Genomic DNA, 21,057 nt, shown 5'->3' with positions numbered 1-21,057 from the left:
GCCAAAAAGAAGGGAACTTCTATATAACAAATGTTTCTCATAGAAATTCTTGGTAATATGAAAATATTAAGATTCATTTCTTCCATTTTCTTGATATGATAATTATTTGTATGAATATCATTAAAAAAGAATGAGTTTCTCCGAAATATTGGAGAAAATATAATCTTATCTATGATGACTTTATCTCTCCTAGACAAAAATATTGATTTTTCTGAAACTCTTTATCATATTAGTAAAATATTAAAAATTATGGTACGCTGATAATTTGTTATTAAAGAATAAAAGGAAGAACAAGAGGGAGAAGCGGAGGAAAAAAAGGAGGAGGAAGAAGTTCAATCAATATTTAAACAAATATTATTATCTTTTATTGTTCTAATATGAACAATACTATTAGGAAAAAAACATAATAGTAAGCTTTTCGAAATCAAATTCATAGTCTTAAAAATGGTAAAATCAAACATTAAATATAATGTACATTAATAAGTCTGAATTCAATAATTTTTCATAAAAAACCTAGGAAAGATAACTTTCAAAACTATTTAGTTTAATAACTAATATAATAATAATTTTTCTAAGAAAGATTTTCATTGTGTGTCTTGGGTATGAGCTCAAAGTCTCAAAGGTAAAGAAAAGATTGTATTGGAGGACTTAATATAGCATCTCCTGAGTTGACAAGTGTTCCATCATCTCCCAAGTTCACTTGTTGATTCCCACATAAATATTCATTTCATCTTTTTCTCTTTTTTTCTTTCCACAAGAAGATTAAAAAACAATAAAAATCAACAAAGGCAAAGATAATGAGTTGAAAACAACAACAACAATACCAATATATATAGTAACTTGCTTACCAATGTTTGAAGGGATGTCATGTTGAGATAAGTAGTTAGCTTCTCCCCGATTCTTAATGTATACCCCATTATAAGATGTATTACATGTTCCAACTATATAAATTTTTTATCAATTTTTTATCCCGCACAAGTGGTTTACGTCTTCGTGTCACCTGTAAATTAATTTATTAATGATAGTGTAGAAAATAGTCAATATCATTATGTATTCTAATATAATAATTTTGAGCTAACCTGCGATGTTTCTTCATTTTATCCTTATTTCTTTGGTAATTAAGGAACTTTCCCATATACAACAAATTTATACACTTCTATCAAAGATCAAAACTTTTTATTTGTCACTACATGAAGGTAGATCTATTTATTAATAATTATTAAATGCTTATCACAAACTCATAAAAGAAAATATACATAATCATTTTTGTTGGCAGGGAAACATGCAGATTATTCAAAAGGAATCTTACATAATCTATTATTAAGCCACCTAGACGAGAAATATTATTGATGATCAAATTTTGCCTTCTTTGTTCAAATGTATGAGTATGCATGTAATGCATATTTTTTGGTACAATCTCATTCTGCCACCAAAACAATATGTATAGAATTCAAATTTATGCTATATCCATTCTCGAAAGGTAATTATCTATTCAAAGCGGCAGTATCAAAATTTTGTGATCAAGTGGTACACAAGATATTGGAACATCAATATTTGATTTCTAAAAGATCAAAACAATACGATGAAGTGTGTTTCTTCTACTTCTATCTAAAAGAATAGCTCACACCTAGCTAAAATTATTTCTGACCTGTTTGTACGATAAATTTTGAATGAAACTGTAGAATTCTCTTACTAGACGACCTTTATAAGTAATATATATATATATATATATATATATATATATATATAGACACACACACACACACACACACACACTTTTTTGGACTAATTTTTGGTTGTGCTAAGGGTTTATCAGAAACAACAACTCTACCTCAAAGGTAATGATAAGGTTCCTGTGCATTTTATTCTTTGCATATCCCATTTCGTTGGATTACACTAGGTTTGTTGTCTATTATTATTATTGTTATTATTATCAGTAATATTATTCACATGAAGTATTTAAATATTGTTGAGATACCTATCACATCTTTAAACTTTTGAGAAGAACATTTTTCTTGCTAGAAAAAAGAAATAACATTAGAATATTATTATGTATTAGTCAAAATATTTTCATATATGTATTAAAAGAAAAAAAAAACAACTTATATCGGAACGTTCATTAATGTTGTATCCTCATCACCATCAACTTGGTACTGCTTATCCATATTCTATTCAAAAGTATGGAAAAAATAATCAGATATTTTTAAAAATGAATAAATGTGTGGAGTAATTGAGAGGACGTTCAAAAAAAAAAATAAAAATTGATCCCTTGCTAGGAATTTACATACACACACGCACACGCACGCAAACACAAATTATATATAGATATATACACACAAATATACTTATTTGGAGAATTTATTTTTGGTGCTAAGGGTTTATCAAAAATAACTAATCTACCTCAAAGTTTCTGATAAGGTTTGTGTACACTTTATTCTTCTCATACCTCATTTCGTTAAATTACACTAGGTTTCTTGTTGTTTATATTATTATTATAGACATGAGATATATAAATATTGTTGTCATATAGATCATATCTTTTCACTTTATAGAAGAACATTTTCTTCTTTCCAAAAAAAAATTAACATTAAATTTTTGTTTAGGTATTCATCAAAAGATTGTTGTATATGTATTAAAAGGAAAAAAACTTATCATTACAGAAAATTTTCAAAGCGAACCTGCAAAATTCAATGCTTGCTTTTTTTCAGTGTAATAAAAGATATCAAAATGTCCATTAATGTTGCATCCTCATCACCATCAACTCGGTACTATTTATCGATATTCTAGTTCAAAGTATGAAAAAAATAGTTAGATATTTTGCAAAAAATGGTAAATCTTGTTGAGTAATGGATGAAAAGACTTTAAAAAAACATCAAAAATTCTTGTTTGCTAGGAATTTACACACATGTAGGCGCGCACACCCACCCACACGTACACATATTTTATATGAAAATATATAAATATATATGATATGAAACTTTCATCCTAAATTAGACATTTTGTAATAAGATCAATGATTTATGTGATATGAAAGTTTCATCCTAAATTAGAATTTTATTGTATATAAATTAATATTTTTTTTGAAAACTAAATTAAAAAGATTCTATTTCTAAGGAAAATGTAACTTGAGAGATGAACAATTATAAGCAGGCTTATATTTTAGCATTCAAATCTTATTACATAATCATAATACAAAGATGTTTATTCAAAGATTCATGCACAATTTATAATTTTATTATCCATTCGAACTTTGATGTCTTGGATATAATCATAAAAATTAAATGAGACGTCAAAACATGTTAGAGAACTTGTAATACTACTACTACTAGTACTATTATCTATATGTATTTAAATTACTATTTTACTTTTATTATTATTTATATCACTTTAGGCCAATTAGTTTAGTTCAAATACATAAATGAGGACTCACATAGCCTATTTTATTTTATTTTTGATTGAGACATAGTTAAATATTGTCGTTGTTGTTGTTATGCGACTTAGATTTTTAGCTTGAGGATTTTTTCATCATTCTTCCATAAGATAACTAATGTTTAAAAACTTATTACCAAACAAATGAAAAGGTTTGTGTACATGTCTTGCTAGAAAAAAAATTAAATACCTTATAATAAGTATATTAAAGAGTAAAGGATTTTTGTAAAGCTTACAATGAGACACCAGTTTATGGTGCAATAGAAGATAGAGGAACTGTCATTGTTGCATCTATAAGATCAACTTTGTGATGCTTATCCATTTTCTAGAAGAAAATATGAAATAACAAGTTATTACCAAATAGATCAAAACATTTTTGTACATGTCTTAGTTGAAAAAAACTAAACACCTTATAATAAGTATGTTAAACAATAAAGAAAAATTTTCAGAGCTTACAAATGAGACACCACCTTGTGGTGCAATAGAAGATATGGGGATAGCCATAATTGCATTTTTACGATCAATTTTATGGTTCCTATCCATTCTCTAGTAGAAAATATGAAATTAATCAAAGTTGTAATAGAATATCAAAGATAAAGAAATGGTTGTTTTTCCATAAGTCTTATGATTTCAGTAACAAGTGCAATGATTTTCATGAGAAACTCAAACTTCGTAGAAACTTTTCATGTTAACATAATTTTTTTTACTTTCTATTCTTGTAAAGAAATTATTGTTTCAATGGTCACACAAGCTAATTTGTATTTTAATATATTTATCTATAACATAGTTTTAGGTGAGTAATAATAGTAAGTCAAGTACTCTATGTTAATTCAAAGTTTGTTAAATTTTCATCAAAATTACCATGTTTAGTTAGTAGGCATTTAGACATGCGATTTTCCTTGTAAATTTAAATCATTACATGAAAATCAGATAAGTGATTTCAGCTCATTGTTTTAAATTATGAGATGAAATTCTTCAAAAAAAATTGATTTGACAATTTCATATCATGATTTCAAATTTTTCGAATACAAATATTAACCCACAAATTTATATTTCATATAAAAAAATTATGATAAAACTAAAGAACTTTTTGCGAGTATATGAAAGGACTAATGAAATATAAACAAAAAGTGAACATGATGATATATTTACTAATTCTATTGACCACGGTAAATTTTATTAAAGAGTTCTTGAACAAAATTAAAGTTTACTACAACTCATTTTTAATGTTACCTTTTCATTGAAAAAAATTAAACATTGAACACTAAATATTTTCGTTTTTTAGAATAACTTTTTTATAGTGTATTTTGTTTGAAGTTTTTGTCCTAAGTTTTGCTTATTTGGTATGGTTGTAAAAATGAAGAATTGGGATACATTCGATAGTTTTCACAACATATGGTAGTTTTATATTTATGTGCCAAAAAGACAATTTAAAAAACCAAATTGAATGTAGAGACAAAGCTTGAACTTGATTTCATAATATCATTTCATCTCACATGGTTGTTAATTAATCTAATATTTATTGTATGGGTATAAAGTGTTCAAAAGACTTCCATATGTGGTGAGTTTAATTGAGGATACATGTTTTATTTCCTTCATAACCACACAGGTTTTGTACCGAGGTCATACCATAGTAATTTTTTAAGTAATGTATGGTTTGAATTTGAAAAAATTTATATTTTTATATTTATAATACTTGATAAAAAATCACTCTCAAAAATAAAAACATTCCTCTAGCATCATAGGCATCAATTCTATAATAACCGTTCATTGTTTATGAAAATTTTCTTGGTATATTTTAGGATACTCATTATCCCTTTTGGTTTAGAAAACCTTTTGTCCAAATAAATTTAGAATTTAATATGTTTCCCTTCTTGGATTTGGAGAACCTTTTCCTTATAGGTCTGGGGCAACTGAAATTTATACATAGAGATACAGTTGGGGATTATAAAGCATGGTACATGACACAATATAGTTTTAAAGGCTTGATAAAACTGTAAGGAGAAAACTTCTTTTCTTTCATAGTGGAAAACTCCTTTGCTTTCTTCTTAGTGGATTATGACTGGTTGAACTGTTGGGTTTAGCAAGTGTGAATGGGAAAAGAAAAGAGAGAATATGAAAAGTGAGGGAACTATTTTGGAGGGAAAATGAAAAGTCATTTGCAAAGTGCAAATGAAGAGTCGTTTCTCCCATATCGGCAAAAGAAAGGGAAATTGTTGTCCTTATATAAGGAAACACTTCCATTACTTCTTAAAGAGCTAAGAAGAAGATGCCCCCTCGCGCCGTCGTCGTCGTCGCCCACTCGGCCTCGGCTTCGGACCAGATGCTTTCTTTCTTTTCTTTAATTTTGTGGGATCTACTTCAACAAAATTTACTCCAAATATTGCTGAATTACCACGTGACCTCTTTTCTGCAGCCTTATTATCCTCTTCGATTCTCAACCTTACTATGAGATCTTCAACAGTCATCTCCTTGCGTTTATGTTTCAAGTAGTTTTTGAAAACCTTCCACAATGGAGGTAACTTTTCAACAGTTTGCGTTTATGTGATTGATTGATAAATTTTGTCCAGTTTTTGTTAAATCAAATCTGTTAATATTATCTCGTATAAATTTTGCGGGTACTTTCCGAAAAGCCGTTATTCTCCTAACAGACACGTTTTTCTGAAAAGTTGTTATTTTTTCCAAAAGACACAACTTTCTAGATAAAACGGGTCTGAACAGATTTCTTTGAACACACACATTTCTTGCTGAAAATTGCTATAAAAGGAAGTTAATTTTCATTTTTTCAAACACTGATATTTTCCTTCTCTTCATATATTTTTCTCTCAAATAAATCAAAGTGTCGATCGACTGAGTCTGTGTGACTTGTTCCCGTTTTGAAGTTCGCTGAAGTTAAAGAAATTTGAGTACCGCTATTTCTTTAACAGGATTAATCCGTTTTACCTTGGGAGAAATTAATCCATAACCTCGGGTACAGTGAGGGGATTAAATTTCATAAGGACACACAGTAGTTTCTGTGGACTCGGATTACTTCTTGTATTCTATTTACTTTCTATTTCATCTTATTATGTATCTGTCGTTTTAGGCTAACCTTATAATACAGGTTGAATAACAATCTTAAGAAATTTAGTAAGTTTCTGTATTTGAAGTTTTTGGAGATTAAAACCTTTATGGTTTTCTACTCTGCTTGAATTTTTAAAATTCATTCGATTAACGATTAAAAGAACATAAAAACTTTATCATTAAATCAGAAACAGTCCGTGTAATGATTTGTTTTTTACTGTTAGTATTTCAAATACTTAAGTTATCTGCCATTTGTGACAGAAAAAAGAAAAATGACTAATTCAAGTCAAACAAATGCTGGAACAGTAAACTGTAAATGCTGCAACAACATCGGTTGCACATAATCGTTCAAATGATGCCTTAGCGCCGGCTAAGAAACCTGCAAAGTTTTCTAGAGTCGACTTTAAGAGATGGCAGCAGAAGATGTTCTTCTATCTCACTACGTTGAGTGTGCAGAAGTTCATTAATGAGAATGTTCCTGTTATGTCAGATGAAACTCTATCTGATGAATGATTCTTGGTAACAAAAGCATGGACACACTCAGATTTTTGTACAATGTGTAAAGCAATGTCAAAACCTCAAAAGAAGTCTGGGATGCTTTATAAAAGAAGTACAAAACAGAAGATGCCGGAATGAAGAAATTCATCGTGGCAAAATTTTTGTACTATAAGATGATAGACAGTAAGACCGTCATCACCCAAGTTCAAGAATTGAAGGTCATAATCCATGATCTCCTTGCTGAAGGTATAAATTTATTTAATGCCTATGTTAGAAATATTAAGTTTTTCCTTAATACTCACATAATCTTTAATGTAGGATTGATTGTGAATGATGCTTTTCAAGTGGCTGCAATTATTGAAAAGTTACCTCCATTATGGAAGGACTTCAAAAACTACTTGAAACATAAACACAAGGAGATGACTGTTGAAGATCTCATAGTAAGGTTGAGAATCGAAGAGGATAATAAGGTTGCAGAAAAGTGGTCACGTGGTAATTCAGCAATATCTGGAGTAAATTTTGTTGAAGAAGATCCCACAAAATTAAAGAAAAGAAAGAAAGCATCTGGTCCAAAAAGCAATCCTCCTAAGAATAAATTCAATGGAAACTTCTTCAACTGTGGTAAACATGGTCATAGGGCTACTGAATGTCGGGGTCCTTAGAAGGACAAGAAAAAGAAGGATCAAGCAAACTTGGCTGAATCCAAAGGAGAAATGGACGATCTCTGTGCAATGCTTTCAGAATGTAACTTGGTTGGAAATCCAAGAGAATGGTGGATAGATTCTAGTGCCTCATGCCATGTTTGTGCCAACAAAGAATTATTTTCATCATATACTCCAGCACCTACAGATGAGAAGTTGTTTATGGAAAACTCTGTTGTTGCAAAGGTGGACGGAACTGGCAAAGTCCTATTAAAGATGACATCAGGCAAGGTGGTGACTTTGAATAGGGTCTCATATGTTCCAGAATTGAGAAAGAATTTAGTTTCAATTCCAGTTCTGACCAAGAATGGATTCAAATGTGTATTTGTTTATGATAAAGTAGTAATAAGCAAGAATGATATGTATGTAGGAAAAGGCTACCTTAGTGATGACCTTTTATAACTCAATGTAATTGCAGTTGATATGAATAAAGATTTTGCTTCTTCTTACTTGCTTGAGTCTAAATGTTTATGGCATGAACGTTTGGGACAAGTTAATAACAAAACCTTGCGAAAACTGATTAACATAATTATTTTGCCAAAATATGAGTGCAATAAATCAAAATGTCAAATTTGCGTTGAATCTAAGTATGCTAAGCATCCTTATAAATCTGTTGAAAGGAATTCAAATCCTTTAGAATTGATTCACACTGATATTTGTGACATGAAGTCAACACCATCACGTGGTGGGAAAAAGTATTTCATAACTTTTATTGATGATTGCACTAGATATTGTTATGTCGATTTGCTAAATGGTAAGGATGAAGCAATAGATGCATTTAGGCAATATAAAACTGAAGTTGAAAATCAGTTAGATAAAAAGATCAGAAATGATAGAGGTGGAGAATATGAATCTCCATTTGCAGAAATATGTTTAGAAATTGGAATAATTCGTCAAACTACTTCTCCCTACACTCCTCAGTCTAATGGAATTGCAGAAAGGAAAAACCGAACTTTAAAAGAAATAATGAATGTATTACTTATAAGTTCAGGTTTACCACAAAACTTGTGGGGGGAAGCTATCCTTACAGCAAATCAAATACTTAACAGAGTGCCTCACTCAAAGACAAATGAAATTCCACAGGAGAAATGGAAAGGTAGAAAACCCAACTTGAAATATTTCAAAGTGTGGGGGTGTCTAGCAAAAGTCCAAGTTCCTATACCTAAGAGGTTAAAAATAGGGCCTAAGACTGTGGATTGTGTATTCATTGGATATGCCACAAATAGTAAGGCATGTCGATTTTTGGTTCATAAGTTCGAACATCCAGATATTCATGATAATACAGTAATGGAATCAGATAATGCTGAATTTTTTGAACATATCTATCCATATAAAACTAGACTTGAGTCATCTATTGGGGGGTCTAAACAACCCAGAGAAGAAACAAAAGAGAATGAAACCAATGAAGAAAGTCCAAGACGCAGTAAACGTCAAAGGACATCTACTTCATTTGGATTTGATTTTGTAACATTTCTTCTTGAAAGTGAGCCTCAAAAATTCAAGAAAGCAATGTTTCTAGCGACTCAACCTGTTGGAAGCAAGCTTTTAATAGTGAAATTGAATCAATCTTAAGCTATTATACTTGGGAGTTGGTTGATCTTCCTCCAGGGAACAAACCCTTGGGTTCAAAATGGATCTTTAAAAGGAAGATGAAAGATGATGGAACTATTGACAAATATAAAGCAAGACTTGTTGTCAAAGGTTTTAGACAAAAAGAAGGTCTTGATTATTTTGACACATACTCGCCAGTGACTAGGATTACATCAATTCGGATGTTAATTGCACTAGTTGCAATATACGGTCTTGAAATTCATCAAATGGATGTGAAATCAGCCTTCTTAAATGGAGAGCTGGAAGAAAAAATTTACATAGAACAGCCTGAGGGTTTTGTAGTTCCTGGTAAAGAAAATAAAGTGTGCAAACTTATTAAGTCACTTTATGGACTAAAACAAGCACCAAAACAATGGCATGCAAAGTTTGATCAAACCATGTTGTCAAATGGATTTAAGATCAATGAATGTGATAAATGTGTTTACATTAAAGATACTCCAAATAAGGAAGTCATTTTATGCCTATATGTAGATGACATGCTTAAAATGAGCAAAGACATTGCTAATATAAAAGCTACAAAGCGTATGCTCGCTAGTAAGTTTGATATGAAAGATTTAGGAGTTGCTGATGTGATATTAGGAATTAAAATTCTTAAAACTCCTAACAGTCTGGCATTGTCTCAAACTCATTATACTCAAAAGATACTTGAAAAATTCAAATATTTGAATTTTAAAAGGGCAAAGACTCCAATTGATGTAAACCTTCATTTTGCAAAGAATAAAGGTGAAAGTCAGTCTCAATTGGACTATGCTAGCGTATTGGGAAGCTTAATGTATGTCATGAATTGTACATGACCAGACATAGCTTGCGCTATCAGTAAACTGAGTCGATACACAAGTAATCCTAATCAAAGTCATTGGTTGGCAATGAAGATAGTTTTGGGATACTTAGATGACACTCAAAACTATGCTTTACATTAAAACAAATATCCAGCCCTTCTTCAAGGATATAGTGATGCAAATTGGATTACTGGGTCAACTGAAACAAAATCCACAAGTGGATACGTTTTTACTATTGGTGGAGGAGCAATATCTTGGAAATCATCCAAACAAACATGTATAGCTCGCTCTACAATGGAGTCTGAATTCATTGCTTTAGACAAGGCAGGTGAAGAAGCTAAATGGCTCTGGAATTTTTTAGAAGATATTCCATTTTGGCCCAAACCAATGGCCCCTATATGCATACACTGTGATAGTCAAGCTGCAATAGGAAGGGCTGGAAGCATTATGTATAAGGTCAAGTCTCGTCACATAAGACGAAGACATAACTCTGTGAGACAACTACTCTCTAGAGGAATTATCACAATTGACTATGTGAAGTCAAAAGATAATATGTCGGATCCACTTACAAAAGGCCTAACTAGAGAGGGAGTTGAGAAATCATCGACGGGAATGGGACTATGGCCGAGAACAAGTCATCGTGGCGGTAACTCTACCTAGAAGACTGGAGATCCCAAGATCTAGGTTCAAGGAGATAAAACAAAGTCATTGATGACAGTTCAACATTGTCAAGAAAAAATTATTATTTTATGGTCCATTCTCATGATGAGACAATGTTTAGTAACCTGGATAAAGACATAAGGACTTTTTAATGGTTTCTAAGTTTGATACGGGGAATATCAAATGGTATATCTATGGGATAACACATTTAGAAATCACCTATGTAAGTGTGAAGTGTAAGCCACTTCAAGGAGAATCCAGTAAGGCCAGTTCTTTAAGCACTTACTATCCAAGATGTGTTCATGGATGAAACGAACAAAACAATGAGAACCAAGAACAGTTCAAGGGTTGATTGTGTGACATATGTTGTCTAGGTATACACCAAAGCTCGACGGTTCAAAGATTTCAAATCTATCGATTGATCGAGTATATCCGATATATGTTCACTACGGAAAAGTTTAAAGGGAAACCTACTTATCCAGATGCGATTAACCTTTACCTACAAGACACACAAGTTTTTTCATGCATATGTTTTAACAATAGCCTTCCCCATTCATGTGGAGGATTGTTGGGTTTAGCAAGTGTGAATGGAAAAAGAAAAGAGAGAATATGAAAAGTGAGGGAACTATTTTGGAGGGAAAATGAAAAGTCTTTTGCAAAGTGCAAATGAAATGTCATTTCTCCCATATCGGAAAAAGAAATGGAAATTGTTGTCCTTACATAAGGAAACACTTCCATTACTTCTTAATGATCTAAGAAGAAGATGCCCCCTCGCGCTGTCGTTGTCGTCGCTCGCTCGGCTTCGGCTTCGGCTTTGGATTTGGATTTGGCAAATGATGTGATTGATTGATAAATTTTTTGGACAAAATTTATTTAAACAATTTCTGTAAAATCAAATAAATCCTGTTAATATTATCTCTTATAAATTTGCGGGTAACGGTAATGTAACATCCCAAAAAATCGTTACTTTCCAAAAAGCCATTATTTTCATAACAGACACATTTTTCCGAAAAGTTGTTATTTTTTCCAGAAGACACAACTTTCTGGATAAAACGGGTCTGAAAAGATTTCTTTGAACAGACACGTTTCTTGCTGAAAATTGCTATAAAAGGAAGTCAATTTTCGTTTTTTCACAGACTGAAATTTTCCTTCTCTGCATATGTTTTTCTCTCAAATAAATCAATGTGTCGATCGACTGAGTCTATGTGACTTGTTCCTGTTCTGAAGTTCGCTGAAGTTAATGAAATTTGAGGTACCGCTATTTCTTTAACAGGATTATTCCGTTTTATCTTGGGAGAAATTAATTAATAACCGTGGGTACAATGAGGGGATTAAATATCTTAAGGACACGTAGTAGTTTCTGTGGACTCGGATTGTATTCTTACTTTCTGTTTCATCTTATTATTTATCTGTCGTTTTAAGCTAACCTTATAATACATGTTGAATAACATGAACTTCATTAAATCCTTATATTATTTTTTTGTTATTTGTTATTTGTTTGTGATTGTGTGCTAGTTAGTTCTTGATATTCTCACAAAAATAAATAATGTTAGATGGACTAAAATTATCTTGAAGAACTCACCATTGTTTACATGAATTTAGGAATTAACTAAGAAATGGCACAATTTGATAATAGAGATTAGGCTTATTAAATAACCTTTAATAGTATTATTTAAAATGTTATTAGTCATATAGTTTATGAGTCCTCAAATTGGACTCATCTAGGGCCTTATATTAATGCAAATAGTGTCCTCAATTGTTTATTTTATCTCGATATCTTATAAAATACCTAAGTTTCACGTATTTGTTGATTTGGTAGGAGCATGGACACTTAGGCGCAAAATGGAAGAAAAAGGGAGAAGAAGAGCTGAAGATGCAAAGGTGTGCATCGCCAAGCACACTTGGTGATCCGTCGAATATAAAAGTTTTGACTTATGTTACAGCAAGTGATTCCTAAAGGAAGTAGATCAAAAGGCGACGAAAAAGAGCAATCGAGGATTTGTTGATCATCTCGGCAAAGAAGAATATTATCGCCCACCGATCAAGAACACAAAGACAAGGAAGGCATTGTGCAACCGGCGACAAACTGAACAAAGGGGGATTCCCCAAATCATGACTATCTATGCAGAAAACATTCTCCAGCACCATTCTGAAGTCTATAAATAACGAACACTTTAATTATGATAAATAAAATTAGAGAGTAAAACAAATTTACACTTGATATTTTATTTTAGAAACTTTCTTCGTTACATTTTCTCTCAAGTATGGAGAGGATTTTGTGAAAGATTGAACAAAGAAGTTCTTCCAATTTTGGGAGTGGGACTTCTCCATTTACCTTTTTTTTTTTGTACTTTTAATATTAAATGTCTTATAGACACTTGATTTCTTTATCATTTTATGTAAATTTCTTTGTTGCTGGATGTATTGCTAAAAAACCCTATTCTTGGGGTGTCATTTAGAAGTTATGGGTTGATTAATTTGTTGGGTCCTTCTTTCTTGTAGCTTAGATTGAATTTTAATGGTAATATCACCTAGTGGTTGTGGCTAGTGTCATAGAGAATTTGACTATAGGCTAGTGTGGTTGAGAACGAGCTAAAATAAAAATAAAAACAAAGTATCAAAGAATCAAAATGACGTCGCTGCCAGGGAGTGTTGTCACGTAAAAATGTAGTTACTTATAGTTTTTAGTTCTTTGTAACCTACCTTATACTAATTTTTCTTTAGTTTTGTGGTTCTTTGTATTGTGTGATTGTGTATTGATGTAGAGTAATAAGAATGGAAGACCACTGCAGACTTCACACATACCATCCTCTCTTGAATGTGTTAAACCTTAGGGAATACATCATTACCTTTAAGAAAGTAGGGGATGATACTCTTAAGGATGTGTGGTTGAAGTTTCAAAAAGTATTAGCACCATTCCCATCTTAGGGGATGATCAACAAGGCTTAACTACAATCCTTCTACAGAGGTATTAGGACCGAAACTAGAAGTATCATTGATCAATGCTTCCTAGGCGATATGCTCCTTAACCCCTATGATGTGGTAGCCACAACCTTTCATAATGTAGCTAGAACTAACAAAGAAAATCAAGAAAACCTCGAGTGGGACTCACTTGTATCCCAAGTAGACATTCTATCCAAGCGACTGAAGGAGCTAGTAACGCAAGATAAAATGTTGAATGAGCTCAAAGATAACATAGAAATGTTGTATGAGACAAAAAATTAAAACTATAACCATTCATCATTAAGATGATCAAATTATTCAGTTGATATCATCTCGTCATCCACCATTCGCGAGAGCCTCGCCTAACTACACCATGGGTGAACTCGAAGATGAAGAATAAGTGTTGATTGGCGTCGTACCACAATGATAACTATTGCGTTGTTTGGGAGGAAACCCAAAACCCTTTTAAGTATTTTAAATATCTTATTTAAAATAAGGGTGTTTTGATTTGTAGATTTATGAGTGGAGGGCTTCTAAAGGGAACAATGTGAGGCACACAAATTGCGTTGTCAAAGAGCCAACTTGATTATTGATTGAGATAATGTCCGCTTTTTATCTATTCAAATCATCTGGAGGTTCTGTACGACTCAGCGAAGGAAAGAATCCCTTGGCCTATCGCCAAGTAGCTGAGCACATATTTAACTTACGTCTCCAACGGAATGAGATCTGAAAATGTTGTATAAAATCACTGCCTTTAATCCTCCTCAATTTTTACATTACTCCCATTCTGGATTTTAGTCTTTAATAAATTATGGTATCTCATAAGTATTTGTAGCTGAGTAATTATTGCTTGAATCAAGATCTATCTGTCGGTTTGTTACCTAAATTTTCATCAGATCATCAGAAAAGGTTAGTTCTACATGAACCTCCTTCAACTATGATATTTGTTATCCAGAGATATGTTTTTCCCGAGTAAGCTATGCTGAACTTCTTGATATGGGAATGAGTAGAAATTTGAAACCCTAGGCAACAGTTGTGTGAACCCAACTATGAGTTTAGTAGAGAATTTTGTAAATTCTCTTTGAAGGGTTGTGAGGTGTATTTTAGGAAACTAGCATGACAAATAGGGCATCATGTAGTCTGGCGAGCAAGATCAGGCCCACTGGGACACTCGACGGTCATTCAAACTGATTGAGTCATAAATGGCATAGTCTTCACTTGGAATGCGTGTTACAGTCGGCATAGAGAGTTTTAGCCGCTGAATATTAGATATAGTTTCCCAAACTTATTTGGTTTACATACCAACCAAACCCCAATTGAATCCTACTAACAACATTTGTATCTTCTTATGATTGCAGGTATAAACAGATCTAAAGTTGTAGAAAAACTAACACCTCCTTAAGGAAAAACAACTAAGGGTACATAGAATGCACGAACATGTACAAAGGGAGGCAAAATGAAGAAACATACTTCAAGTAGTAATGAAAAAGAGAAGAATATTCCACAACCAAAATAATCAAAAAGGGCAAAGGATGATGGGTTCAAAATTATTCTTGAAGAAAAACTCTTATCCGGAGATTGGGTGATTGATATATATACTGAAATTATGAGCACAATGAGGTTTCATCACTTTCAGCTTTTCACTAAGCCGTGTGGCTCATATATTCCAAGTTTGGTTCGGGAGTGTTACAGATCATACAAATCTCTAATTCCATCGGTAAGGAAACACATAGCAACAGTCAAGCCAATCGATTCTGTATTTGTACGGGGGATGTCGGTCCGGTATGATCTCGACAGTATTAATGTTAACTGAGGTCGTCCTAAACACATGGAGGAAGCATGCAAACACCTGTCCGATGACATATCACTGGATAACATGAAAAATTTGTTAGCTCACCTAATTTCTGATGATACCCCAAATTGGTTGACAGTTGGCACAACAATTGAAAAGAAAAGCCTAAATGTAGCACCTCGATATTGGTTTGGTTTTAGTAGTAGATCAATCATGCCTTCGCAAAATGAATATATCCTATGGCCTGGAAGGGTCACATGCCTAGGCTGCATTATTGAAAGAATTAAACTCAATCTTGGGGAGATCATAAATTCTGAGATCCTCATGTGCTCAAAATGATGCAAAACTTCACTTTCTATCGTGGTACTAATCACTAAATTGTGAAAACAAGCTTAAGTACCTAAATAAGCTAAGAGGGATATGGAAATCACTCCGATATCATTCACCAACATTAGAAGAATCGAAGCAGAATACCTTCCGGATCTTGAGGAGAATAGGTTAAAGGGAACAGTGTCATGGAAAGTTCCTACTACTACTAGAAATTAACCTACTGCTATCATCGCACCTCACGTTTACGTCACACAAGCTATGCTTTACCAAATAGTACAACTTGCTCAGTCTGCAGATCATCAGATAATTGCCCTAGAAACCTCTAGTTTAGGAATGATCCATATTTCTCTTACTACTGTTGTTACATCACTAAAAACAACTATTGATGAACTTTAGGCAAGAATGGCAGTGTACGAACGTAACCAAAGAACCACTGATAAGATAACAACATAAAAGGATGTGATCATGGTAATGAAAAGTAAAGTAGAGTAGGTGAAGTCCATTATTATGTATCGACAGTGTCTAACCTTGAACGAGAGGCTCTGACAAAAAGCTACATCCTTGAGGACACACCCAATACTACTGACAAGGAACCAATGAGATAGAACAAATCTTGATTGGGGCAGCAGTACTAGTTTCTATCAGGAGTAAACACCGTGGTATCTTCAATGGGGGAAAACAAACCAACACACTGAAAAATAACTTGAACAAGATTTCTTTCCGTACTCTCTGTTCCATATATCTTTGCATTAACTTCTGTGTATTATATGAACTACACTTGAGGACAAATGCTTTTATTTGTGGTGGGTTGAGTCCCCTTGTTTTGTTAAGCTTAATGTTTGCATGCTTTGAGATGGGTTGTTCTATTTTAGATTGTGTTTTAAATGTTTTTTTTGCGGATTCTTGAGCATATGGATCTCTATTCTGGGTCCTAATTTCAAGATAATTTTGACCCTTCCGAAAAATTCACTTTTAAAAATTTTTCCACCTATTATGATGAAGGTGGTTGTTAATGTACATATTTAGGTCTTGGTTTCGATCAATACCGATAAATTGAAAAGTGCTTTCAATCGAACAAATATGATTGTACAGTTACCATAAAAAACGAATGAAGTTACATAGACAATATGTGAACTCTTAGCATCTCGCAGTCATTAGCCAATTATTGAATTGATTCTTTTGCAATGACCATTGTACACAAGCAAAAGTGTGTTGTCTCATTTTACTTAAGTGTCGATGCCTTATGTCATGAGATTACTTTGAACCTTGCTTGAATAAACATAGAATTTGCCACGTTAGTTAGTCTGATTATTTAGGAAGGGGTTCTATTGAGATGATCTTAGGATATAATCAAAGAGAGTAAGCCAACTTTGACATATACCTTTTTTGTGGCTTACCCATGAGCGTGTGAAACTAAGTTGAACACCCTTTTATCCATACCTCTTCTTTGGATAAAACTCTATGAAACCCAGACCTTATGGTATCCTTCACCTATAATCCTCTTGAAATATTATATAAGGGAATAGACAACAGAGACCAATAGCCTAAGTTGGGGATGTGGTAAGAAGGGAAAGGAGAAGTCAAGAAGTACAAGAAAAGTCTCACAAACCCATGGTATTGCGGAGAACTGGAAACCCTTCATATATAAAAAAAAGAGAAGAATGAATAAGAAGGTTGTGAAATGAAAGCACAAAAAAAATCAGATTTCCAAGCAATCCAAGGAGAACAATGAAAAGATTACTTCAAAGGCACTTGACTAAGGACTGATGAAGGTAGAAAGGGGATGTGTTGAGAAAGTCACATCTCATTGAGAAAAAATCTATCGTGCCTAAATGATTATACCTTTGCACACATCCCCATTACATGTCTTAGAAAGACATTTTTATCTTGAGTGAACGAACCGAAAGTCAATTGGAAAATAAGGTCAAACCTATGGGTGAAAACATGCATCGTGTCCCTATTTGTGAGTGTGAGCATTTCGTCAGATTTGTGACCCTAAGTTAACAAATCTACGCGTATGAAAATGGAATCTTCTTTTTGTAAGGGCATGTAGATATTTTTGTTGAGCATGAACTCTCATTAGTAGCGAGTATTGTGAGCTCGAGAATCTTTTGTAATGGTGTGTCACAACTTGAATATTTTAGTATACAACTGATCTATGCATGAGTAATTTGAGTCTTGTTGTGCAAATTATTGATTGAGACTTGTGTAGCACTATTTGAGACATCTTACTTAAACGGCTGAACTCAAGTTTTACTTGAGGAAAAGCAAAATATTAAGTTGGGGGTGTTTATGAGTCCTCAAATTGGACTTATCTATGGCCTTATTTTAATGAAAATATGGTCCTTAATTATTTATTTTATCTCAATATCTGATAAAAACTCCTAAATTTAAAGTATTTTTGAATTTGGTAGGAGCATGGACACTTAGGCATAAAAAGGAAACAAAATGAACAAAATGAGATGGAGATACAAAGGTGCGCATCGCCAACCACACTTGGTGATCTCTCGAATAGAAAAGTTTTGCCTTCTGTTACAAGTGAGCCTTGAGGGAAGTGGATCAAAAGGTGACGAAAAGAAGCAATCAGCTCTTCGCCGATCATTTCCACGAAGCAGAAGATTACCGTCGATCGATCAAGAAGACATAGATAAGGAAGTCATTGTGCAAGCGGGGATAAACTCAACGAAGGGCGATTTAGTGAATAATGACTAACTTCTCCAAAAAGATTTCCAGTACAATTCTGAAGCCTATAAATATTAAAATCTTTTATTATTTATATATAGAAAATTAGAGAGTAAAACAATTTTACACTTGATATTTTATTTTAGAAACTTTTTTCATTAGTTCTGTCAAAATTTGGAGAGGTCTTTGTGGAAGCTTGAAGAAAGAAGTTCATCTTCTAATTTTGGAAGTGGTCATCTCCATTTACCTTCCTTTGCTACTTTTAAGATTTAATCTCTTATACCCACTTGATTTCATTATCATTTTGAGCATATTTGATTATTACTTGATACGTGGGTAAAAAACCCTATTCTTAGAGTGTGATTTAGCAATTATGGGTTTATAGTTTCAAAAAAAATCAAACAATGTCTTTTTGCTTTCTTGAGGAAGAAGTCCTAAAACTAAGACCACTATATTGATCTCCTAAGGAGTGGGTCGATATGCCTGAGAGGTTGAGCCCTAATCCCATACCCAAGCACCCTTATCGAAAGAGCGAGTCTGGATAAGGTGTAGGCTGGATAGTTTAGACGAGTGGTGTCCAAGAGGAAACAATTTGATATGGGGTAAGTTTCCCAAGAGGGAACTTGCATGCACCTAAATCTTAGCCTAGTCACCATTGTCCTTCAAAATTAGCTACCAAAAGCATGTACCCACCACTTTTATCTTCATATATAGCGATCACACCCCAAGAACTTTCTCCCATATTTGATTTTCCTTTTTATTTTTCTATTCTACTACTTGTAACAAAACCCCTTTTCAATAATTGACACTTTGGTGTCACAAAATAATTTTTTTTGTGTCAATATTTGAAAGTGTCTTAAACTATCACTATTTAGAAAGGAATTCTAAGTAGCTACTACTTTCACTACCACTCCCTTGGGACACGACCCTAACCCTTGCTTGGGTTACTATTATAGCTTCAATTCGTAGACACTCAGACTATAGGCTAGTGTCGTTGATCATAATATAAAGCTAAAAACAAAAATAAAGCATCAGAGAATCAATTCTCAATGTGTTGCATTTTATATGGAACACTTTGTTAAATCAGCTTAAAAATATAACGTATGTCCTTAATTGGAAAATGTTTAATTAGACTATTTACCTATTACCATGTTGATTTTACCTTATTTGGAAAAATATTCATAAAGGTACTATTATATATAAAACTTCATATTTTAAAGGACGATTTGGAACCTAAATATCAATCCATTCCATATTTTATTTTAGTGAAACTACATCATACAAATTGAAACGGAAAGAGTACATATTTGACATATTATTCGATGTATGACATATTTAAATAATGTTGTTTCAATACAAGTCATATTTTTACATATAGAGGAGAATATTTTTCTTTATTTCATCACACAATTAACATTAGAAGTTACTCCAAGAATCCATCAAAATATTTTTGTAAATGACTTGAAAGAAAATAAACTAAAAACTTAATAATTGGAGAAAATTTTGAAAAGCTTACCTCTAAAACATTGGCTATAGATTCATTATGTGCCATAAAATATATTGGAACTTCCATTAATATTACGTTCTTATCATCACCATCTTTACGTTTCTTATCCATATTCTAAAAGACAATATGAAAAAATTATATAGATATTTAGTAAAAAAAAAAATTGTGTGAAATAATGGAAGGTTTTCTAAAAGAGATAAAAATTGCTCACTTGCTACTCATTTATGTGGATATATCAAGTAATATTTTAAGAAGATAATCTAAGAGATAGAATACCTAATTTATAAAATAAAAAGATGAATGTTCATCAATCTTATGTACTTCATGATAAATAGTTTCATCTTATTGGAACATGTAGCTCGTCTCCTACTTTGACTACGATTCCTAATATACCTAGTAATCCTAAGGAAAAAGGATAGCTTATTAGTGTATAGTTTGTCAAAATATTTTTGTGCATATCTGAAAAGGACGAAAACTAACACCTTGTAATTGGATTATAAAGCTTACCTCAAAAACATCAGCTTTTGATTCTTGAGGTTCAAGTAAAGATATGGCAACTTCCATCTATGTTGCATCTTGATCACCAACTTTTTCCTGCTTATCCATATCCATGTTACAAAATATAAAAAAGTTAGTTAAAACTTTTTAAAATTTAAAACTTGTATGAAGTGATGAAGAAGGTTTTCAAAAAAAAAAAAAGAATTATTCGCTTACTATGTTTCAAGTAATCAAAGTGATACAAAACTAAAAAAAATCAAAAAAATTGTGTATTCAACAATAATATATATTATGTAATAAGATCAATGATGGTTGTGATCATTTGAGATAGTTTGGTCATGTTATAGGTTGAGACCATGGAAAATCGAGGTATTAAATATATAACGAAAATGGTTTTTTATGAGGACTTATCATTGTTGACATAATGCATATTTAACTGATGATATTGCACAACAGAGAAATGTATGTATATCTATGTAGAGACTAGTAAGTATTAATATTTATGTCTCATATGTTTGATTATCAAAGATATAACATTAATCCTTCATATATAAACTATTAAAT

At 32.2% G+C, this 21,057-nt stretch overlaps 1 pseudogene; it reads right to left on the bottom strand.

Annotated features, from left to right (window-relative positions):
• Window positions 1-571: 571 nt before the first annotated feature.
• On the bottom strand, window positions 572-20,607 carry LOC107022925 (annotated as a pseudogene).
• Between the last annotated feature and the right edge of the window lie 450 nt (window positions 20,608-21,057).

Source organism: Solanum pennellii, chromosome 1 (genome assembly GCF_001406875.1).
Source record: "Solanum pennellii chromosome 1, SPENNV200".
Classification (NCBI taxonomy): Eukaryota; Viridiplantae; Streptophyta; class Magnoliopsida; order Solanales; family Solanaceae; genus Solanum; species Solanum pennellii.
The sequence above is the reverse complement of the archived record's forward strand: the minus strand, read 5'-3'. Positions and strand labels throughout refer to the sequence as shown.